Raw genomic sequence first — 25,522 nt, forward strand, 5'->3', positions numbered from 1 at the left:
ATACGTGCTAAGCACACAAGCATTCTGATCTTCAGATGAGCTGTAGATTCAAACCTGAACAGTGAATTCACAAATCTGAAATTAGGTTGGAGGGAAAGCAAATAAGCCAGAGTTAAACCAAACACTGTTAACGCAGATATACAAGTTTACAAATCCAGCCATTCACCAATGCAAGCTACTAAGAGGGTTACCACAGGACAAACATGTAATCTCCAGTGTGAAACTTGATCCTACTGTCCTGTGTACTGTGATGAATCCTCATGGCTAAAAAAAATGCACTTTACCCAAAGGATGAGTAAAACTCCAGCAATTCATCCCTCAAAGCACAAGCAGAATCAAAGTATTACAATCTATCAGGCAGGACATTTCCAAAATGCTGGTATCCTAAGAAAGACTATTGGACAAAATGAATACAGGAATAAAAAGATATAGGTTTAATGCAAAAATTATAGGTTTTGTTTTAATTCTCAGCACAGAGAAGATCATATTCTGAACAAATAATCGTATCAGATGAAATATCTGAAGGTATCCAAAAGTCAGAGTATACTTTCACAAAAAGAAAAGGAGTACTTGTGGCACCTCAGAGACTAACCAATTTATTTGAGTATAAGCTTTCGTGAGCTACAGCTCACTTCATCGGATGCATACTGTGGAAAGTACAGAAGATCTTTTTATACACACAAAGCATGAAAAAATGGGTGTTTACCACTACAAAAGGTTTTCTCTCCCCCCACCCCACTCTCCTGCTGGTAATAGCTTATCTAAAGTGATCACTCTCCTTACACTTTCATTAATTATTCATTTTTCAAGTTTAGAAAGCAGCTTAGGTTACCTGCATCATACTGCAATGTCATACATTGTTTCATCTGGTGAATGAATATATCAGCAACAAACATTGTGCTGTAATGATGCATGGAATTTTATTATAATGCCTTTAAATTAAAAATTCTGCATGTGTTTTTAACCAATGATACAGAAATCTCTATTTCCTGATCATGTTGAATGGCTGGAAACATCTTAGAGTAATGCTGTGAGTACTATGAAACTGATTTAAGTTTCTCAAGCTGCTTTCTGCCCACCTCAGCAGGAACATGAATGCTCAGCTCAAAAGCACCAATTGCTGCTGTTATCAAATGTTTCCTAAGAAGCATAAAACCCATCCTTTTTGCTTACTGCTCCTTTTAACATCCCAAATTCCCATTTCAGAGATTTATCAGAGAAGGTTTTTTTAAAGCAATATCAAGGAAAACATTATGAAGAGTAAGTTACAATCAAAGTAATAATTTTAGAGCCATGCATCAATAGTTACCAGATACCATCCTTAAAATTGTACCCACTTTTACAAGAGGTGTTCCCATGAAGATCAAACAACCTATTTGATCTGCTGCTGGATATATAATTTCAACTTGAAAAAATCCACTTGTGCCCCTGGTGAGTAAGAGAGCCTAAGTCCATTTCTAACCAAATTAAACTTTCCTTTTAAAAATTGAAATTTCTAGATGGTTTGACTGAAGAGATAACTTTCAAAATGTGATCGTCTTCTTGTCCGTCTTCCCAAGTCTGCAGAGACAGAGCTTCAGGGCCTCTGCTGCTACTGGCAGCTTTCCTAAACTACAGCAAAGTGAAGACAAGACTATGGTTGCTTTCACCGTTGCTAATCAGAAAGCTCTAGGCAGAAGTGAAACAGACAAGAAACAACTGTTTGCAGTGTTGTTATAGCCATGTTGGTCCCAGGATATTAGAGACACAAGATAGGAGAGGTAATATATTTTACTGGACCAACTTCTGTTGGTGAGAGAAACAAGCTTTCGAGCTACAAAGAGAACCTGAAGAAGAGCTCTGTATAGCTCGAAAGATGGTCTCTTTCACCAACAGAAGTTGGTCCAAAAGGTGTGCCTCATCCACTTTGATTATAATTTATAACGGTTTTACTTTAATTTCCCTAATACCAACGAATACTGAAGCAATTATCTGAGAAGGATCACCCAAAAAAGACTGGGGGGAGGTGGGAAGGGGACAAGAGAATATTGGAGTTCACAGTCTACAAAGCAGACAGAAGGTTATGGGGTGGGTAGTGTATTCGCGATTCCTACATACACACAAGATGTTCTGGGAAGGGATCAGAGAGGCAGACATAAAAGCCCTGACTGCACTAGGGAACTTTTGCTAAATTTTATCAGTTCATAGAACAATTTCAGTTCCACCAGTGTTCATCACATTAGGAGACCTAGTATAGACAGACTACTAGCTACAGGAGTTTTAAATACCATAATAAACATACCTGCTAAGAGCAGGGTTCGTTACCAGCATTTTAAATGCCATAAACTGACAGCTGCCCAGCTACTGTAGTGCTCCCAACAGTGCTAACACCAGTGGAGCAGAGATGGTGTTAACAATGGTAACATTTCACAAGATTTTTCTGCTACAAACATGGCTAAAAAAATTCTTCCTTCCAGAAGCCAGGAGTGTGTGTGTGGAGCAGGGATTCAAAGTAGACTCCTAATAGCAAGAGGTTGAAGAAAGATAGCACTATGTAGGGCACAGGTGGGCAAACTATGGCCCACAGGCAGATAGCCACCCACTGGCGCCTCAGGCCCCACATTCCTGGAAGCAGCCAGCACCACATCCCTGTGGCCTGGGGGGCAGGGGGGCGGCACACAGCAGAGGGCTCGCATGCTACCCTTGCCTACAGGTACAGCCCCCCGCAGCTCCTATTTCCGGGAATGGGAAACCACGGCCAATGGGAGCTTCGGGGGAGGTACCCACAGGGGAGGGCAGCGTGCTGAGCCCTCTCCCTACCCCCACTCCAGGGGCCACAGGGACGTGGTACCAGCCGCTTCTGGAAGTAGTGCAGGGCCAAGGCAGGCAGGGAGCTGCACACTGCTGCCACCCCAGAGCCACTCAAGGTAAGTAGTGCCAGGCCGGAGCTGGCACCCTGAACCCCTCCTGCATCCCAACCCCCTGGCCTGATCCCTCTGCCGCACTCTGCACCCCAACCCCCTGCCCTGAGCCCCCTCATGCTCCCCTTACCCCTCCTGCACCCCAACCCCCTGCCCTAAGCCCCCTGCCACACCCCAACCTCCTGCTGCACTCCAACCCCCTGCCCTAAGCCCCCAGACTCCTCCCACACTCCTCCCTGTACCCCTGCCCTGAGCCCCCCCACACTCCGCACTCCCTCCTGCACCCCAACCCCCTGCCCTGAGCCCCCTCGTACACCCCACGACCTAACCCTTTGCCCTGAGCTCCTTCCTGCACACCGCACCCCTGCCCACACCCCAACCCCCTGCCCCAGTCCTACATTCATGGCCCTGCATGCAATTTCCCCACCCAGATGTGGCCCCTGGGCCAAAAAGTTTGCCCACCCCTGATCTAGGGACTTCAGGGACACCATCTCCTAGGGGATTGGTCTTTTCACTGAGGCACTGCCTTTCAATCTCACTGGAATTCTGCCACTTCATCCTTGGTTAGTAACATTAGTCCTTCAGCTAGGACTTCTGGTAATTTTTTCAAGTGTTAATGCTTTGCACTTCTATTATTTATTTATTTATAGCATTTAAATGCGTTATTCTCCTTGAAGATGCACAGAGCCATGTTACCTATACTGAAGGGCTTACAATCTCATAGCAGACATGGCACAACAAGTGAAAAGTACAAATAGATGGGGAAACGGAGGATACATGCACATGATGTCTTCTTCCAGAGGATTTAAAGTATTTCATAAACATCAATTAAGCTACATACAGATGCTCTAACCCCCTCAATTTAAAGTTCAAAATTCAGCAGAGAAAAAAGCAAAAGCTAAACATGCTCAGAAAGTACATCCCCAGCACTGGAGGATTTCCACCAATAGGAATGGACTGATATCTGGTATTTTAGCACTTCAGGAGTCATAATTCAAGTGTTTGTAAACATGCTTTGAAATTCATCTGATAAAAGATTCCAGTTTAAAGTAAGTGTCAACACCCTAACTTCAGCTGAAAGCTACTTTCCAGGATAAGGTAGCGCGAATGCAATTTCACAAAAGAAACAGTGACTCACTCCCAGACAAAAATGTTGGAAATATATGACCTAATCATATTCAGAAATAAATCTGCTTTTCAAAAAAAAAAAAAAAAGGCAACTTAGACAACAACATACATCATGTATCTTAATCAATTTATGAAAAGGGGTAGCTTTTGGACTAAGAAAGCTGCAAAATAACAGCTATGAGCTTAAATTTCAGTTCCAATTAGTCCTTGCCAAAACATAATTAGCCTGTCTGGCTGCATGTAGTTCAGTCAGCCTCAGTTTCAGTTGAAAGCTAGGCATCTTCCTGTAGGACTACAGCTACATGTGATCCAGCCCCCTCAGGCCATTTTAGCCCTGCCCGTTGAGTCAGTGCCAGCAGTGATCTGACAGAGGGAAACAGATGCCATTTCACCACGTGCAGTCTGAAGGATGCATGGGGGCATTCAAATTAAAATGTCAGTATTTGCTAGTGATGAAATATTCAAAGTATTGGCACTTGGCTGACTAGCAAGATCAGCCTACTGCATGCTCAAGTGGATTCCTGACAGCGTTGCTAAGGATGCTCTAGCCACACAAAGAAAAGGAGTACTTGTGGCACCTTAGAGACTAACCAATCTATTTGAGCATAAGCTTCCATGAGCTTATGCTCAAATAAATTTGTTAGTCTCTAAGGTGCCACAAGTACTCCTTTTCTTTTATCCACACAAAGCTAGTTTTAAAAACTGACGTTAAGACTGGCTGCAAGCAACCTGCCATAGAAGTTGTCTACTGTGATCATTCTATTTTTTTTTTTTAAATAATGACTGAAATAAGTGCCTGTCTATATGGGACACCAACCTAATGAACTAGGACTACCAGTTGTATGTGGAGATAATCATGACAAGATATAGGGGATACAGACACTTGATCCCGGTCTTGATCCTGCACAGTACAGGCACTGCAGGTTCCACACATGATATAGTCACAAGGTGAAAAGGGATGAACAGTTCAAGAATGGCAGGTAAGCCAGATTCCACACTGCTGCCTGGCCAGCAAGCACTCTTGCACAGCAGCAGAAAGCTTAAAGGAGGTGGGGGAGGGGGGGATATGGACTTAATCTCCTCATTAGCATGATCAGAATTATACTTAAGACCATACTAGGACATTCCCGTTTTCTAAGCAAGCTCTACTCCTTTTGTACCCCGTGTACTTGCAAGTATAAGAATAAGCATACATGAGGCTTGACACATGCCACCCAGTGCAGAGAACTACGCCTAGTACTTAACCTTATTTGTACCCACACAGAACCCTGCATGCACAGCAGTACAAACACAGTGGGCTTGAAAAAAAAAATCATTTATTTGCCCAGGTGAGAGAAGGTGGCAGATACTAGGACTATTCAATGACACCAGCCATTTCCGCAGAATTTATATTTCCATTTTAAAAAAAAAAACACCAAAATATTTAGTCCACATGGTTGCAAACAACCTTCCAAATGTTACTCCTAGGGAAACAGAGTCAAAAAATTAAAATTTCTGCACACAGTATTTTAAAATTCAGCAAAATTCTGCTCTGGCTGTCAGCCCCACTGCGTGCAGGGCTGAAATTTGTGATTTCCACCAAAATGCTTCCTTTTGGTGGAAATCACAAATTCTGCATGAAAAAATAAAATTCTGCATGGAACATTAATTCTGCATTGTGCAGAGGTGCAGAATTTCCCCACCAGTAAAACGTGAGCTAATGAAGCATGTGCCATCTTTCAAACTATGCAGATAGCTTCAGTGCCTCTGCTGATGCTCAGACTAGTCATTCTTCCAATCAGCAGCTAAGTGGTACTAACAAGGCTAGTCAAGTTTTACTACTACTAGTAAGAACCCTATGGACAGCAATAAAATTGATAAAGAATGTCAGTTTTACTCTGCTGTTCCTTAGGAAAGCTCCGCTAACATCAGTGCCAGATACTAGGACTATTCAATGGGAATGAGACTCAAAGAAGAAACTTAGGGGTTTAGAATAGGCTTAGGACTCAGGGAGAGGGAAAAGGAAAGCCTTCTCCTTTCCAGTCATGTAGCACAATAGGGAATTGAACTTTTCAGTAACCCAACTAGAGGGAGCATGATACAAAAGATGGACCTGACCTATTGATCAGAATATAGCATGGGGAGAGGAGGTTGTAGAACAAAAGAAGGAGTTACTGAGCTTTACTTGTGGAACCCTCATTCGTCTTTAGTCTAGCTAGTGGATTAACCCACTGGATATCATGTAAAAAGAAAAGGCACCTTAGAGACTAATCAATTTATTTGAGCATAAGCTTTCGTGAGCTACAGCTCACTTCATCGGATGCATACTATGGAAACTGCAGAAGACATTATATACACAGAGACCATGAAACAATACCGCCTCCCACCCCGCTCTCCTGCTGCTAATAGCTTATCCAAAGTGATCACTCTCCTTACAATGAGTATGATAATCAAGGTGAGCCATTTCCAGCACAAATCCAGGTTTTCTCACCCCCCACCCCCACCCCCCAAAACACACACACATAAACTCACTCTCCTGCTGGTAATAGCTTATCCAAAGTGACCACTCTCCCTACAATGTGTATGATAATCAAGGTGGGCCATTTCCAGCATAAATCCAAGTTTAACCAGAACGTCGGGGGGGAGGGTACTCCTCGTTGTTTCTCCATAAGCAGTTTACTGTGCTATTGTTGGCCAAAATACATTATTCACACTGCTGCAGAATTAATATTTGCAGAACATCCAGGAATTGATTTCACTGACCTTTTCTTCCCACTGAGGAATTCTTTTGTACATGGACACCACTATGTATCAGGGCATGGCACAGGCTTCTAAACTGTGGAAGACTGAAGATATTTTGAACAATGGGAACACAGCCTTCAGGCTTTGTCTATTACAATAAACTACCTATAAAAACTACTCAAACTGACTGTCCTCCATTCAACATAGCTATTGGTGAGCACATGCACCCTTTAAAATCCTGTTGTCAATGCCCACAGCCACCAGGTGGCAAGACATTACTCTTCTCTTCCTCTGAGGCCTTCCTATTTCAAATGCAATTTTTGCTGGGTCTTGAGCTAACATCACCACCATGATGCTGTGCTGCCATCTCACCCACACAGTCCAAGTACCCTGCACTTTCATCATCTATTGCTGAAGGTTAATTAAGTTATACTTCAAACAAGAATGTCAGCTCAAGACCACTAGCACAGGCACCCAGGAGGGAGTAAACCCCAGAACATTAATACACATGATCTTTTGATAAGTAAAACAAATTAAAATATTCCCATCTACACATGCGATTCTCAAGAGTAGGATGTGTGACAATCCCAGTTGTCAAAGGAAAAAAATTAGACTTTGTTCCACTCTAAGCTTGAAGTAGCACAATAAATTTTAATGGTCTTTCCAATAAGACCATAAAAGCCAAACTAATGCACAAACATACCATAAGTAACCACTACTTTCATTTTAATTATACATGATTAAATGTATCCTGACAGATTTACAAAGCCCTGGCTGGGATGATTTAATTGGGGATTGGTCCTGCTTTGAGCAGGGGGTTGGACTAGATGACCTCCTGAGGTCCCTTCCAACCCGGATATTCTATGATTCTATTCACTGTCTGACCAGTGGTTTCCCTTAGTCATAAGTCTGGCATATTCCATCAGAATATGGAAACCTGTACAACAACATGTATGTAAATACGGAGGGTTCAGTGCTAGAACTGCATTTACCAGCCAAGGTTACTGGTAAAGGATTTATTGCATATGAAACGAGCTCAAGAATAGCACAACAGAGTGACAGTCAACAGTCACTTTTTCTTACTAGTACTAATGAGCCTAAATTAAAACTCTGGACTTAAATCTCACAGAAACCCAGATCTGATTTTGTGGCTCAGGTCCATCTACTTCTGGAGATGGAGGTAACCACTAGGATATCACAGGGGTTGGAACCTCAAATATAATTATAACTTTGTTCAATAAAATTAAGGCTGTGTCAGCACTTTTCTTACAAACCCCAGAAAGAATATATAACTCATCTGTTTAAACTGAGAATTTGCCAGCCTGAAACCATTTTAAGAAAGGATACAGATTAAGATTCATATTTTTAAAGAATGCGTCCATATTTGAGTTACTGGCAGTCTCTCAGATTATCAACTGACATTTTTAAAATGTACGCTGTTAACTTTTTGCGGCTGCATTCAGCTTGCTCAATTAAAATAACATTGTTCCTTTAAAAATAAAGTATTTCCACTGAAGTGTGCTTGGTTTTAATTTCATAAAATTTTTCAGCTGATCAGTCTGGCTTTTTTTTTTTTTTTTTTTTTTTAAATAAAACCTTCATTAACAAAACCAACGCTTAAATTGACCTAATGGTGTCCCTAAAACCAGAGGGCAAATGGTTGTTTTCTTCAAAACAATGTTAAAACTGAACTATTTGGCTCTCTTATAAAATGGTTACATATATGGAATGCATTTAACATGCATATAAACCAAAACTAATTGCAAAATTTCATTTGACAGTTTAGAACTATAGGAAAGTAAGCCATGATAGTCCCACCTACTGGCCTCTCTCCTTTACCAATCGTATGTCCACAATGAACATTTGCACCGGCAGAGATGAAATAGCCACAAAGATGCATTTATCGACAACAAAACACACACTGAAGTCATACAGGTTTCAGAGTAACAGCCATGTTAGTCTGTATTCGCAAAAAGAAAAGGAGTACTTGTGGCACCTTAGAGACTAACCAATTTAAATGAGCATAAGCTTTCGTGAGCTACAGCTCACTTCATCGGATGCAGTAAGCTGTAGCTCATGAAAGCTTATGCTCAAATAAATTGGTTAGTCTCTATGAAGTCATACAGTTCCCTGTTTCCAACAACCAAATGATATAGTCCATTAAAATAGGTCTTCAGGTAGCACACTGGACTTCCATGCAATAAGGGGCACATCCTGAGATGGTGAGCATCTGCAAATCCCAAGGAGGAGTTGTGGTGTTCGGCACTCCTTGGAATCAAACTCTGCACCAGTCTGCATGTGGCAAGTCAATGATCTGAACCAATTACTATTAGCATTAAGACAGGTTTCAGAGTGGTAGCCGTGTTAGTCTGTGTCAGCAAAAACAACGAGGAGTCCTTGTGGCACCTTAGAGACTAACAAATTTATTTGGGCATCAGCTTTTGTGGGCTAGAACCCATGCAACTGATGAAGTGGGTTCTAGCCCATGAAAGCTAATGCCCAATAAATTTGTTAGTCTCTAAGGTCCCAGAAGTACTCCTTGTTGTATTAGTGTTAAGGAATTAATCAGGTAAAGTCAGATTTTAAAGCTTCAAAGAGTAGCTTAATCAGCATCATATAAATATGTAAACTTAAAAATTCTTTCTATTTTTCCTTGAAGACCAAAGTGACTGAATCCTTCTCTAATGCAGTTAGAGGGGAGGAAAGCCACACCAATGGGAAGACTGTTGTCAGGGTGAGCATTGACTATCCTGACCTTCATCTGTCTGGGCCATTATAGCTTCCAGTCACTGAAACTTCTTTGAATTTGGTATTTCCACTGAAGTCACTTTAGTAGATACATATTAAACAAGAGATTTAAGTGATAATATCAAATTTCCTTCTGCTTTTGAGGTAATAAATCAGATTCAAAACTATCCTGCCTTTGGGCTCATCATTTATCACAAGGATTATTTCCAAGGAAAACAAAGGCGCAATGTATTATAATAGCAATAATATCAAGTTTAATGAAGCTGATTTAAACTGAAAAACCCATCTGCCCTGATCTGAGTGGACCACAGAGCCAGGGATCCTTCATTGTGTCTCTAGACATGTGGGTAATTGAGACCCTCCAGAATGGTCAGAAAGTTCTCATTTATATTTTCTAAAACGATTCAAGTAATTTTACCACAAAAAAGTGATTGGAACCCTACATTCTGATTGACCAAGTAGCCACTGGTATTATGACTGGCAGCATTACTAAAATTTGAGACTTTGCAATGAGCAATAATAAATTATAATTGAAAGGGATCTGGATTTTGCAAGCAAGAGAAAACTACTCTGCAAAGTAAATCAGAATAAGATGGTAATATACCAAAATGTTACCCCAGCATACAGTAAGTAGAACATTCAAGCCATAATCAACAGGAAAGGAATTTAACAGTTGTAAAATCCTTCAAGCCATCAGCACAGTACTCAGCTGCAGTTTGAAAACAAAAAGGGACACTAAGAATGTGTCTACACAGCAATTAAAAACCCACAGCTGGTCCATGTTGAGCTCAAGCTGTAAAATGGCGGTGGAGACATTCAGGCTGGAGCCCAAGCTCTGGTACTCCATGGGCGGGGGCGGCAGCGGAGGGGGGAGGGGGGGGTCCTAGAGCCAGGGCTCCAGCCTAAACCCGAACACCTACACCTCGATTTTACAGCCCTCCAGCCTGAATCAGCTGGCACAGACCAGCCATAGGTGTTTAACTGCAGTGTAGACATACCCTAAGGCTGCATCAGACAAGGTTACCTGCTGGTCACTGCAAGAACAAGGTGTGAGGGAGGGAGGGAGAGAGAGGTCACTAATCCCCCCCAAAGTTAAGTCTTAAAGGAAAAACAAGTGGTTTTCAACACTGAATATTTAAACAGTATCTCACTGAAAACACACTGCTTAGATCTTTAGACACTGTGTTCAGTATTAGCCTCCTTTTCACAGGAAGAATATAATTGTCCAGAATGTGCAATACAGGTATCCAGGAGGATTCCATGTTTAAAAATTTCTCACGAAGAAAAGTACAACAAAGTGAACTTGCTCTTCCTGGAAAAGATGACCAAGGTGTTCTCCTAATAGGACAGGGGTGTGCAAACTTCGGCCCCTCGGGTCAGATCCAACCCCTCAGGGCTTTGAATCTGGCCTGCAGGATTGCCACCCCCATGGCACCACAGGCCCCGCACCGCTCCCGGAAGTGGCCAGCACCATGTCCCTGTGGCCCAGGGGGTGAGGCAGAGGACTCCGCATGTTGTCCCCACCTGTGGGTTCCACACCCAAAGCTCCCATTGGCCGCGGCTCCCCATTCCCTGCCAATGGGAACTGCAGGGGGCAGTGCCTGCAGGCAAGGGCAGCACACAGAGCCCTCTGCTTCCTCCCCTAACCCCGGGACATGGTGCTGGCCATTTCCAAGAGTGGCGCTGCTGCCACCCCAGAGCCGCTCCAGGTAAGTGGCGCCAGGCCGGAGACAGCACCGTGAACCTCTCCTGCACCCCAACCCCCTGCCACACTCCATACCCCCTCCTGCACCCCAACCCAGCTGGCTAACCTAGTGAGAAGGGCTTCCACCGGGGGAAGGAGACCAAAGCCCTGAGGTAAGTGGGCAAGCGGGATACCGGGAGGAAGCACAGGCACGAATGTCTGTGAGGGGAGGGCTCCTACCTCATACTGAGAATGAGGGCGATCAGCAGGTTCTCTCAAGTGCCTATATACAAACGCACAAAGTCTTGGAAACAAGCAGGGAGAACTGGAGGTCCTGGTGATGTCAAGGAATTATGACGTGATTGGAATAACAGAGACTTGGTGGGATAACTCGCATAACTGGAGTACTGTCATGGATGGTTATAAACTGTTCAGGAAGGACAGGCAGGGCAGAAAAGGTGGGGGAGTAGCACTGAATATAAGGGAGCAGCATGACTGCTCAGAGCTCCGGTATGAAACCGCAGAAAAACCTGAGTGTCTCTGGATTAAGTTTAGAAGTGTGAGCAACAAGAGTGATGTAGTGGTGGGAGTCTGCTATAGATCACCGGACCAGGGGAATGAGGTAGATGAGGCTTTCTTCCGACAACTCGCAGAAGCTACTAGATCGCACGCCCTGGTTCTCATGGGCGACTTCAATCACTGGGAGAGCACTACAGCGGTGCACAGATAACCCAGGAAGTTTTTGGAAAATGTAGGGGACAATTTCCTGGTGCAAGTGCTGGAGGAGCCAACTAGGAGTGGAGCTTTTCTTGACCTGCTGCTCACAAACTGTGAAGAATTAGTAAGGGAAGCAAAAGTGGATGGGAATCTGGGAGGCAGTGACCATAAGCTGGTCGAGTTCAGGATCCTGACACAGGGAAGAAAGGTAAGCAGCAGAATACGGACCCTGGACTTCAGGAAAGCAGACTTCGACTCCCTCAGGGAACGGATGGGTAGGATCCCCTGGGGGAATAACATGAATGGGAAAGGAGTCCAGGAGAGCTGGCTGTATTTCAAGGAATCCCTATTGAAGTTACAGGGACAAACCATCCCGATATGTCGAAAGAATAGTAAATATGGCAGGCGACCAGCTTGACTTAACGGTGAAATCCTTGCGGATCTTAAACATAAAAAAGAAGCTTACAAGAAGTGGAAGATTGGACAAATGACCAGGGAAGAGTATAAAAATATTGCTCGGGCATGTAGGAATGAAATCAGGAGGGCCAAATCACACCTGGAGTTGCAGCTAGCAAGAGATGTTAAGAGTAACAAGAAAGGTTTCTTCAGGTATATTGGCAACAAGAAGAAAGCCAAGGAAAGTGTGGGCCCCTTACTGAATGAGGGAGGCAACCTAGTGACAGAGGATGTGGAAAAAGCTAATGTACTCAATGCTTTTTTTGCCTCTGTCTTCACGAAGAAGGTCAGCTCCCAGACTGCTACGCTGGGCAACACAGCATGGGGAGTAAGTGGCCAGCCCTCTGTGGAGAAAGAGGTGGTTAGGGACTATTTAGAAAAGCTGGGCGTGCACAAGTCCATGGGGCCGCATGCGTTGCATCCGAGAGTGCTAAAGGAATTGGTGGCTGTGATTGCAGAGCCATTGGCCATTATCTTTGAAAACTCATGGCGAACGGGGGAAGTCCCGGATGACTGGAAAAAGGCTAATGTAGTGCCCATCTTTAAAAAAGGGAAGAAGGAGGATCCTGGGAACTACAGGCCAGTCAGCCTCACCTCAGTCCCCGGAAAAATCATGGAGCAGGTCCTCAAAGAATCAATCCTGAAGCACTTACATGAGAGGAAAGTGATCAGGAACAGTCAGCATGGATTCACCAAGAGAAGGTCATGCCTCACTAATCTAATCGCCTTCTATGATGAGATTACTGGTTCTGTGGATGAAGGGAAAGCAGTGGATGTATTGTTTCTTGACTTTAGCAAAGCTTTTGACACGGTCTCCCACAGTATTCTTGTCAGCAAGTTAAAGAAGTATGGGCTGGATGAATGCACTATAAGGTGGGCAGAAAGTTGGCTAGATTGTCAGGCTCAACGGGTAGTGATCAATGGCTCCATGTCTAGTCGGCAGCCGGTGTCAAGTGGAGTGCACCAGGGGTCGGTCCTGGGGCCGGTTTTGTTCAATATCTTCACAAATGATCTGGAGGATGGTGTGGATTGCACTCTCAGCAAATTTGCAGATGATACTAAACTAGGAGGAGTGGTAGATACGCTGGAGGGGAGGGATAGGATACAGAGGGACCTAGACAAATTGGAGGATTGGGCCAAAAGAAATCTGATGAGGTTCAATAAGGATAAGTGCAGGGTCCTGCACTTAGGACGGAAGAACCCAATGCACCGCTACAGATTAGGGACCGAATGGCTAGGCAGCAGTTCTGCGGAAAAGGACCTAGGGGTGACAGTGGACGAGAAGCTGGATATGAGTCAGTAGTGTGCCCTTATTGCCAAGAAGGCCAATGGCATTTTGGGATGTATAAGTAGGGGCATAGCGAGCAGATCGAGGGACGTGATCGTTCCCCTCTATTCGACATTGGTGAGGCCTCATCTGGAGTACTGTGTCCAGTTTTGGGCCCCACACTACAAGAAGGATGTGGATAAATTGGAGAGAGTCCAGCGAAGGGCAACAAAAATTATTAGGGGTCTGGAACACATGACTTATGAGGAGAGGCTGAGGGAACTGGGATTGTTTAGCCTGCAGAAGAGAAGAATGAGGGGGGATTTGATAGCTGCTTTCAACTACCTGAGAGGTGGTTCCAAAGAGGATGGTCTAGACTATTCTCAGTGGTAGAAGAGGACAGGACAAGGAGTAATGGTCTCAAGTTGCAGTGGGGGAGGTTTAGGGTTGGATATTAGGAAAAATTTTTCACTAGGAGGGTGGTGAAACACTGGAATGCGTTACCTAGGGAGGTGGTAGAATCTCCTTCCTTAGAAGTTTTTAAGGTCAGGCTTGACAAAGCCCTGGCTGGGATGATTTAATTGGGGATTGGTCCTGCTTTGAGCAGGGGGTTGGACTAGATGACCTCCTGAGGTCCCTTCCAACCCTGATATTCTATGAGTCTAACCCACTGCCACACCTCTCCTGCACCCCAACCCTGATGGGCTGCAATAATTGGCGTTTATTATTATTTATTACTGAGTGCCCTCCCACACCCAACCCCCTGCCCTGAGTCCCATCGCACCCCACTCCCCTCCTGCACTGCAACCCCACCTTGGGCCCCGTCGCACCCCTCCTTCACCGCAACCCCCTGCCCTGAGCTCTCTCCCACATGCCACACTGCCTCCTGCACCCCAACCCCCTGCCCAGAGCCCCTTCCTGCACCCCGCACTCCCTTCCACACCCCGCACTCCCTTCCACACCCCGCACTCCCTGCCCCAGCCCTACATTCATGGCCCTGCATGCAGTTTCCGCACCCAAATGTGGCCCTTGGGCCAAAAAGTTTGCCCACCCTGTAATAGGAGCTTAGACACCCATAAACAGAAATGGGGGGGAACCACTTCACCCCTTCCATAGACTCAGCTGGGAACGTCTCCCTTCCTGCACCCAGAGGATCATGGAAGAAATAATCAACCCTCTCAGGCACTCCAATTCTCCAACCAACTTCCGCTGGGCACCCCACCAAAGATAAAGTGAAATGAAGACTATTACAATGGTGATGGGGTTTAAAAGCTAAAGAAGGTTTATCAGGAAAGTTGGGCTAAAATATTAATTCAGCTTTAATAGGCTTAATCAGGGCATGGATTTGACAGAAAGAGACTGAACATTACAACAACAAAGCATACGGTCAGGATCAAGATACACTTAACGAGGAATACGTTTATTCAGAGTGGACTTTTCATATCCAACATCTCCATGGCACTTGTTTCTAAACTTACCAGTGACAGTACTATATAGTGTCATAGCAAACACTCATTTAATACTGAAAATATGACAACTGTTCCTTCTAAATCAATGTGCTCAGCTTGAAACTAGGCCTAATTTATATAAATAGCTTGGCGTTTGAATCTCTATGCTGATGACTGGGCAGTGTTACCGTATAGGCCTAGCGTCTGCTGTATCCACTCAGCTTACCACACCCATCTCATCAAGCTGCAAGCAAGCAGCAGCTCTGCAAATGCTTATCCTTGCTGTGTTACTGAATTACAGCACAAATATCCCCTGATGCAATGCCACAACCATCCTTGTAAAGTAGGGAAGGAGACCAGCCAGCCAGAATTGTAGCAAGGAAGCAGAGGGGAACCACATTACAAATAGCTTCAAGAGGACCAGATAAGAAGCCCTGACATGCAATACTGGCTAACAAATTTGTTAGTCTCTAAGGTGCCACAAGTACTCCTTTTCTTTTTGCGAATACAGAACAACATGGCTGCTACTCTGAAACATGCAATACTGTATTTGACCAAACACATATGTGTTTCTGTGAGTTTGAGCAGGGGCGGGGGAGAGAGGGGAGAGGAGTTCACGAAAATGCTGTTTCAAATAAAACTGCAGGAACAGCAAAGCTATCACTAGGAACATAGCCTCTTCCCTCCAATGCAACAAAACCTTTGCCAGAAGCTCCCACTTCCTCTGGGATGACCCAGACACAAATCCCCCACCTCTCTTGCTCAAGACAGATGCTGCAGGATGCTCCTCCTCCCACCCCCGCTTTGAATTTCCTGTCACTTTTATACGTGCCAATTATTGCAGCCCATCACACCCTTACTACAAAATATTGTTAATTACCACAAATTAAATTAACCCCCATAATGTTCCAGTTTGTTGCACTGAACAGGATTCTGCCACCTCACCAGCTTGTGATTTATAATTCAACTCCCATTCCCATAAAAGGCATAAAATGCCCCATATCCCTTAATTTGAAGAAAAATGAATTATTGGGGGTTGGGAGGGAGGGAGATTAAGGGGAAGTTTGGGTGTTCTGGTTGAGGGAGGGAAGGGATGAGATTCAGAGCTCTGAAGTGAGATTTTGGGAAGTTCTGGCTGGGGAAATTTTGAGTGTACTTATTCAAGTGTGCCCTTCCCCCAGTAGAAAACCCACTAATCCTATAGCAAGCAAAGGTTTGTGGTCCCAACTCTGTCCCTCTCTCTACCAGACCATCCCAGGGCTGACCGGAGGCCAGAGCCCCATATCACTAGGGGTCAGCTCATGCTGGGAAGTGGGGCAAAGGGTCTGATTAGGTCAGTGTAGCCCCCCAAGAAACCCCTAACAGACATTGATACGACAGCCACTGCCAGCAAAGAGAAAGCTGCCTAAGGGATAGAGCTAGGAAATGACTCAGGCTCCTGAGCAGGGAAAGAAAGAGGGGTGTCATACCCCATCCCGAGACGGTGGGGGGTAACCACTTCACCCCTTCCATAGACTCAGCTGGGAACGTCTCCCTTCCTACACCCCAGAGGCTCATGGAAGAAATAATCAACCCTCACAGCCACGCCAATTCTGCAACCAACTCCCGCTGGGCACCCCACCTCAGGGTCCCTCTGCCAGACTCACAGCTGCCCCCCCCCCCCACGCAGAGCCCTGCCCCGCCCCGCCCCGCCCGGAACCCCCCCCCCCCGCCCTCACCGCTGCCCCCCTCACTCCCAGGGCCCCACCCGCACCGCTGCCCTCCCCCAGAAACCCCCCCCACCCTCACCGCTGCCCCCTCACTCCCAGGGCCCCACCCGCACCGCTGCCCTCCCCCAGGAACCCGCCCCGCCCTCACCGCTGCCCCCCTCGCTCCCAAGACCCCACCCCCAGGGCCCTGCCCCAAGAGCTTCCCTCCTCCCGGCGCCCCAGCAGCTCCTCTAGGGCCCTGCTCTCCCGTCCCCCTCACACCCCCACCGGACCCCCCCAAGAGCCGAGCCCTTCCCCTCCCCGGCGGGCCGCCGGGCCCACGCCTCCGCTCCTAGGGTCCCCCCCCCCCCCGCCCCGGGGACCCTCCCCGCTCGCGCCGTCGGAGCCCCACGGAGGCTCTTACCGACAGGGATGGCGGTTGCGAGCTGCTGGAGCCGCCTGATGAGTGTCACTCTCCCTGCGGGCCCGGCCGGGAGGGGGAGGGAGCGCGTAGCACTAAAGCACCCGCAAGTAGGCTGCCGCCGACTTCACGCTGAGTAACCTAGCCCGCTGACACAAAGGGCGGGCCTCTGCGCTCAGCCAATCCCTGCGCAGCGAGCTCGCGCTCAGCCAATCCTGGCGAGCGCGGGAGGCGGAGGGTGGGGCCGGCCGCGGGAGGAGCTGAGGCGGCGCTGGGACAACAGGGCAGCAAGCTGGGGTGAAGAGTAGCATGTGGGCGGTGGGGAGCGGACCTTGTCAGGAAGGCCATAGAGCTAGGCCCTGGAGAGAGATTTCAAGGGGGAGGGGTCTCAGGAGTCTAGAGGGCGTTGGCTAAGGGGAGAGGTCTGGGGAGAATGGGGTGATCTGGCTGGAGAGGCTGGGCTGCAATTAGGGTGACCAGATGTCCCGATTTTAGGGTCTTTTTCTTACATAGGCTCCTATTACCCCCCACCCCCGGCCTGATTTTTCACATTTGCTGTCTGGTCACCCTAGCTGCAATACAGAAGTGAGGCTGGTATAGCTAGGGCAGGGAGGGGGTGGTTTTTTTTACTGATAAGAGTTACACGGGTATAAGCCCGAGCATGGATGCAGTTGTACTGGTGTAAAGGTGCCTTATAGCGGTATAGCTTATTCCCCTTTCCAAACAAACTATACCAGTATAGGCACTTTTATGCCGGTACAACAGCATCCACACAAGGTGCATCATCATGCTAGGCTAGTTAAAATGATAAAACCTTCTGGTATAGACAAGCTCTTAGGGTCCCATGGCATGAGGAGCAAAACCAGGAGCCATGGGGATATACGGGCAGGGTAGGGCTACCCCTTGCCTAGGTTTTCCCAGCATTGTCTCTTCTTGAGGTAGCTGTGCCAGGAAATCTGTAAGGGTGCTCAGTACACACTCCAGTTGTCCAGTTTTATAGGCTCAGGCTCATCCTTAATCTCCTGGGGTTTTTTGTACATCAGAGGTGGCAATATGAGGGCAGGGAGAGATCTGGGGGGCTTAGATATATGGGGGTGGAAGGGGAGAGAAGAAGTGGGCTAGGGTGCTTGGTGACATTGTGGGCAGGGGTTTCATCAGTAGAAAGTGGGAATGGGTAATCTCTCAGGAAGTATAGATGACTGACAAAAGGTCTGTAAGGGAAGAGGATTGTGGTGGGCGGGCCTCATCATCAGGCTGGTATTAAAGGACAGGGAAGAGGACACGTCTCGCTAAAATGGCTGGCCCCAATTTTGAGGAGGGGAGGAGGTCATCTGTTACCATCAGGATGGCTTAATGAAAGCCTGTCATCATGAGTCATTGCCTGGCCTTTCAGTGCTAGAACCATGAGCCTCCATCCACTTGAGCTAAGTAAAACAAGAACAAGAGGGCAGTCAATTAAATTAAAAGATGGCAAATCCAAAACTGAGAAAAGGAAATACTTTTTTCACCCTACATATAGTTAGACTGTGGAACTCATTGCCACAGAAAGTTGTTGAGGCCAAAAACATAGCAAGATTCAAAAAGGGATTGGACATATATATGGATAGAGAGAATAGCCAGAGTTACCATTGTGACATTGCACTCCATATGATTTTATGAAAATATGCTAATGAGTGTGAATATAATTTAACGAATATGCTTCATGTAAAAATCTCTTGTAAGGTATCATTACAAATTTTATAATCTACTGAGTGTGGTCATCCTATTTGTATAAATGTATCATTATTGTATGTGAAACTAGAAATATGAAATATAACTCTGAGGTCCTATTGTAATTATGCAAAGTGTGGGCCATTAATGGTGGTTTGGAATCTTGATGGCTCCCATCAACTAGGACAACTGGTTGTAAATGGCTCTGTTTACCTGCAAGCCTTCCTGTGAGTCAGGTCAGGAAGAATGAAGACTTCGGGTCTCACAGGACATGTGATCATGTCAACTGGTACTGGAATCCATCTTAAACTTAATGCTTTTCCATTTAGAAGGAGGGGTGGGGACCCAGAGAGCCAAAACAGTCCTGTCTTGTGCCAAAGCTATAGAAGGGGGTGGAACAGAACAAAGGAGGTTCCAATCATGAGAAATCGCCTAATTATCACCTAAACTGGAACTAACAAAAACTGTACTGGGGAAAGGATTGGGCCCAGACTAAGAAGGAGTCTAGTCTGTGAAAGAAGCTTATTGGAACATCTCTCAGGATGAGATTTACCTGTATTCAGTTTCTTAGACTTGTGTGTTTTTGCTTGGTAACTTACTTTGTTCCGTCTGTTATTACTTGGAACCACTTAAATCCTACTTTTTATATTTAATAAAATCACTTCTGCTTATTAATTAACCCAGAGTAAGTAATTAATACCTGGGGGAGAAAGCAGCTGTGCATCTCTCTCTATCAATCAGTGTTATAGAGGGCAGACAATTTATGAGTTTACTCTGTATAAGCTTTATACAGAGTAAAATGGATTCATTGGGGGTTTGGATCCCATTGGGAGCTGGGTGTCTGGGTGCAAGAGACAGGAGCACTTGCTAAGCCATTTTCAGTTAAGTCTGCAGCTTTGGGGGTGAGGGTCAGACTGTGTTGCAGCAGATTAGCATATCTGGCTCAACAAGACAGGGTTCTGAAGGTCCAAACTGGCAAAGAAAACGGGCTCAGAAGTAGTCTCAGCCCATCAGGTGACAGTCCCAAGGGGGTCTCTGTGACTGAACCCATCACAACCAGAATTAATTATAACAAAATTTTGGAAGGGATATTAAACTTCATGTTTCAAGGTTTAAGCCAGGGGTGGGGAACCTCCAGCCCGCAGGCCAGATCCGGTGCCCTGTTTCATTTCATCTGGCCCGTGGCAAGTCTCCCCGCCTCAGGCCGGAAGTCTCGAGCCTTGACGCCCCCCCTACGGGGCTGAAGCAGTGAGCGCCAGCTTGCCCCACTGCAGGGGGAGAGTTGCCAAAACATTAAAAATCTGGTTGGCATGTCCCTGTGGCCCCTAGGTGCAGGGGTGATTAGGGAAGCTCTGTGTGCTACCCCAGCCACCTACTCCGCACCTCCCATTGGCTGGGAACCAAGGCATCACACACAGTCCCCCGGCCCCTTCACCTAGTGGCCGGATATGGTGGGCACTTCTGGGAGCAGCGCAGAGCCAGGACAGGCAGGGAGCCTGCCTTAGCCCTGGTGCGCCACTGACCAGGAGCTGCCTGAGGTAAGCACTGCCAAGCCAGAGCCCACACCCCGAACCCCCTGCCCCAGGTTGGAACCCCCTTCCGTACCCTAATTCCCTCCCGGACTCCACACCCCCACCTGCCCCCCAACCTGCTGCCCCAGCCCTGAGCCTCCTCCCACACCCAAACTTCCTCCTGGAGCCTGCACCCCCACCCCAACCCACTGCCCCAGACCTGAGCTCCCTTTCATACTCAAACTCTCTCCCAGACTCTGCACCCCACACCTCCTCCTGCACCCCAACCCCCTACCCCAGCCCTGAGTCCATTCCTGCACTCCAACCCCCCTGGCCCCAGCCCAGAGCCCCTCCTGCACCCCAAACCCCTCATCTCCAGCCCCACCCCAGAGCCTGCTCCCCCAACCAGAGCCCTCACCCCCTCCCACACACCAGCCCCCTGCCCCAGCTTGGAGCCCCTCCTGCACCCTGAACCCCACATTTCTGGTCCCACCTCAGAGCCTAGGGGAAGCCCCGAGCCTCTGCACCCCCACCCCCCTGCAGGGCTGGAGCTGCAAGCGCCGGCTCGCCCTGTGAGGAGGAAAGCCCCCAGCCTCCATGCTCCCCCATGGGCCTGTGTGTGGCCTGCAACTTATTTTTTCTGTGGGTCAGTGGCCCCTGATAGAAAAAAGGTTCCCCACTCCTGGTTTAAGCCAATCACTAACTATTAAACGACCGGATGAGCTCTAATGTGTGGGGGAAGGTATCTCACAGCTCACTATTGTGGGGACCTTACACCTTCCCCTCTAAAGCATCTGGCATTGGCCATTGTCTGATGATCTGCTGGATCAGAAGGACCTTCATCTAATCCATTGTGGCAATTCCTATGTTCCTGTGTAGACTCTGACCCACTGTGGACTAGCCACTAAAGGGTGACATGTAACAGAGACTGAACAGTGGGTTAAAGTGGCACTGGTTTGGGGAATGAGTGTCTCTGACCATCAGGCCAGCCCTGGATTTGGCTCCAGGGGCAGTTCATTTTGTTTTGCCAAGTTCCAAACTGGAGTTTAAAAAAGGGGAAAGTAAGAGTCCTTCAAGGCCAACCTTTTAACCCATTGCTTGCCAAACAAGAATAAGGCCATTTGTGCTGCACTGAGCCCAAACTTTGCCCAAGTGGTGGCATTGGCAACTCACCATAATCCTGGAGAGAAAAGGCTGGCAGTTACTACGCATCTTTAATATTTTCAGCGTGACCAATAGAGACAACGTGTCCCAGCATCTAATAGTCCACCATAATGTAAACATCCATACTGAACTGCATGCTGGAACTTCTAATTTCCAAGATCCACCTTTCTACATTAAAGGTGAAGACAGCTGAAGGCCCTCTTTATAGAATGTGGTAGGCTGCCTTTAGCTCCAGGGCTGTACTTTGGCTCCCCCTAATATGAATTACACCTGTTTCTTTGATACATAGCCCCACTGTCCAAACCCAGGATATAGAGTTCCAATCACTTCCTTTTCATGAAAATTGAGTGTGAGGTAATGACAGCTACCTGCAGACTGGTCCTCTCTTTATTCCCTCTTTAGGACTTCCTATTCTAGCTGTGTGCCATGTCTACATGTACACTCTGACCTGGGCTTCCTAACCCCATTGTGCACAATGCTCCTCTGTAAACTCAGAGCTGGGTTTCCTAATTCCATTGGGTCCCATCTTGCTCCCATTGAAGCCTACTGGAGTTTTATTATTGACTGTAAAAGGAGCAGGATTGAGCAGAGGGTTCCATACCTCAGCATACATCTAGAGAACATAATAGGGTTATCCCTGGTTAGAGGGCACGGAGATTCAGCAGGAAAATATATAACTATGCGCTGTATTGTTCTCATCTGCACAGCACGAATCCCACTGTGCATGCAGCACTCTCGAAACTCACAAATGCCTGACCCAGCATGAGCTGGTAAAACCTTGCATGGATTGTCTTTGGTGGCAGTTCAAGGTTATACATTGGGAGGAGTTATACTCAGGACATTGCAGCGACAACCCTAGTCTGGCACATCCATCCTCCCCAGAAACATTAGTGGCCCTTTTTCCTTTTCTCTCTGTCTATGTTTAGTGTCACTTCTGGAGGGCCCTACTTTAAATCAAAGCTCCCTGATGCTTTAGCTTAAGGAGAGGGCTCTGCTCCTTGCTTTATAGGGGAAAATGCTAAAAACAGACCCTCTCTTTTGTTTCTTATGCGACTCCCCTGTGCAAGAACCCAGAACTATTTCTTCATTTTCCTTTGTTTATTCTCTGTAGATGGTTCCCTTACTTTTCTTCCCACTTTGATAGTCGCATGGTGCTGTCTTTCCAGGGCCCAGCAGATTCAACAATCCCTCTTTGAGCCAGGAAGTATGCGGTCTTGGGTCACTCACCATCACCTGGGTCATCTGATGAGCCAAAGATTCCTGGAAAGCACCACAAGAGCAGCTGTTCGCATAGCACATCTCTCTAACAGGCCACCCCTAGCAGAACCATTCTACAGCAGGAAGCCATCGATTCAGTGTGTGGGTATGTAACTGCCTCCAACAGGTCAACTGTCTTCTACTTCAAAGTGTGGATCCAACTATTAACATACAAGGCACTTGTGAGCTCTGAAGTAGTTAAAACCTAAGAGTCCAATCCTGCCCAGTTTTCAACACCCTCAACTTTAATTTGCGAATCAAGGATCAGGCCCACAGGGTCCCTCTACAGTCAGTCCCATGAGCCCTGCCTTTAAACTAGGTCTGTTTGTTATGATGCGGTCTGTGCTGGGGAGTTTGTGTAGCCTTGAGTTACCTTTTCATAAATACGGTAACAGCTGGAGGGCCCATGTTTGATTAAATAAGGAAAGAGACATACAGTACATGCCTATATGATATTCTCTGTCCTTAGCAATTCTGCCATTCTATTGATTTATATCTGGAGATTAAGGGATTTGACTTTCAATAAAATTATTCTCCTCAAACTACTAAATGGGGCAGAAAGGGGATTTCCCATCACGTTTTCAGCTCTACATAACCGTCCCTTGAAAACACCATTATCTGCTTCTCCTTGACAGTGTTAAATGTACATCTCAGAAATGATTGCTAATCACTTTTGTTATGATTTGCTATTTCTGTAGCATGATTGGTGCGCAGCTGAGGTCACGCTGGAAGATAAATGACAGAGTGATGTCTCTGTGCCCCAAGGAGCTTCCAGTCTAAATTAGACAGAGAACATAACTGGAAATGACAACTGGCTGTGTGCTGAGAGAGGAGGAAGAAAAGTACTCTTGGGGGAGCTCCCTTAGGCCCTCCTTCTGCAAGGAGCTTTGTGCAAGCTGAGCCCTGCACCAGCAGAATCGGGGATTGAGTTTGTTTCAACTTTGTATTTCTCTTCCTTCCCCAGTATGACCAAGGACAGGACAAGGACCATCAGAGCAGAGACTGGTGATGGACAGGAATCTGGAAGAAGTGCATGTGAAGATAGCAACGCACAGTGCTTGTCCCTCCCGTGTAACTGATTCTGATCTCACTTAAAACAGGTTTTACACTGGAACATAGGAATTTCCATAAGTAGTCAGACCCCAGGTCAATTTAGTCCAGCATCCTGTCTCTGATAGTGGCCAGTACCAGATGCTTCAGTGGAAGGGGCAAGAACCCTGCCATCAGCAGATACAGGATAATCATCTACCCCACATTAGACCGCCTCATGATCTCTGATATTTTGATTGGCTTAAGCCCTGAAATGTGAGGTTTATTTTTTAACATTATTAATTATTTATATTACCGTGGCACATAGGAACCCTAGTCATAGACCAAGACCCCATTGTGTTTGGCGATGTACAAATATGGAACAAAAATGTAGAAGGAAATGGGAGAAGAGAAACGCAGCATCCCCATTACAGCGTGATACAGGGCAGTGGATGTGAGAGCAGGAGAGGCCTCCATAAGAGAGGGAAGCTGCAGAGGCAGCATCAGACAAAGGAACCCAGGTGTCAGAGAGCCAGGAGCTGTAGGGAGTGAGATATGAAGACGTCATAGATGGCTGAGATCTTTGTAGAGATGCAGTGGGTATTCCAGAGACAGGAAGAGAAGGGGAGGAGTGATGGAGGGAGAAAAGATGGTAACAGGTGTCAGGTTAGGGATGACAGCATGAGAGGGGTGGAGGTGGTGGCGGGGTTACGTGTGGAAAGGGGATAGAGTGGGGATGCTTGGAGGGCCAGTGTCGGGGCAAATGTCATCAGTCAGAGGAAGATGTGATTGTGGGATCTGGATTTATGCTGATGGTAGGAGGCGGGAGATTGGGATGCAGAGGGTGAGGTAGAGCTGGTGGGAACCATAGATAAGTGAGGTTAATAAGGATTTGGAAATGGAGCAAATGAAGCCGGTGGGCTGGGGAAAAGAGGAGGAGGACAGATACTGTGATGCAGAAGAGGGATGTGCTGACAGACATGGATAAGAGGCAGATGGATAAGGGCAAACACACACACACAAAGTTTGAAAAATTCTGTGATGGTACCCTTGTAGAAGCTCCCTCTCAGGTAGTTGGCATGTTCCTTCCAAAATGTTAATTCTGGATATTCCTGAGCCATATAAATGTCCAATTGAATATTTTTGACCTCAGTTACTTCCCATGGCAATGAGTTCCACAGACTAAAAATATACATGTGATAATGTATTTCCTTTTAATTTCACTGAATGTCCCCTTCCTTATGTGCTATGAGATGGGGTGAACAGAAGCTCCCGATCTACCTTCTCTAAACTATTGGTTATTTTACATACTTTTATCATGTCACTTCTTATTCACCCCCTTTCTAAAGTAAATGATCCCAGTCTTTCCAATCTCTCTTCACGTAAGAGATTGTCCAGGCTGTTGGTCATTTTCACCATAATTCTCTGAACCCCCTTTAATCCTGCAGTATCCTTTGTGAGATATAGGGGTAGACCCCCAAAGGGTCTTAGGCATATAACTGCTACTTTAGGCACCTAAGTCCAACATTTAGGAACGACTGAGATCCTGAAAGGTGGCAGCTGAGTTGGGGTTAACCCATAGGGACTTAAATTCCTCCTGGTGGGTGTGATACTGGCAGACCAGGTGCCAGCTCATGCCAAGGTCCCTAGGCCTCAACTAATGAATGCTGACC

General features: G+C 46.5%; 1 protein-coding gene across 8 annotated transcripts in view; it reads right to left on the minus strand.

Annotated features, from left to right (window-relative positions):
- Nucleotides 1-17,306, minus strand: part of MAP4 (microtubule associated protein 4) — a 276,274-nt gene extending 258,968 nt beyond the window's left edge. For all 8 annotated transcript variants that reach the window (XM_073329155.1, XM_073329157.1, XM_073329156.1 and 5 more), the window contains exon 1: nucleotides 17,182-17,306. The gene's annotated coding sequence lies outside the window, so the exon portion shown is untranslated. The remainder of the gene's footprint in view (nucleotides 1-17,181) is intronic.
- Between the last annotated feature and the right edge of the window lie 8,216 nt (nucleotides 17,307-25,522).

This window comes from Lepidochelys kempii, chromosome 2, assembly GCF_965140265.1.
Source record: "Lepidochelys kempii isolate rLepKem1 chromosome 2, rLepKem1.hap2, whole genome shotgun sequence".
Classification (NCBI taxonomy): domain Eukaryota; kingdom Metazoa; phylum Chordata; order Testudines; family Cheloniidae; genus Lepidochelys; species Lepidochelys kempii.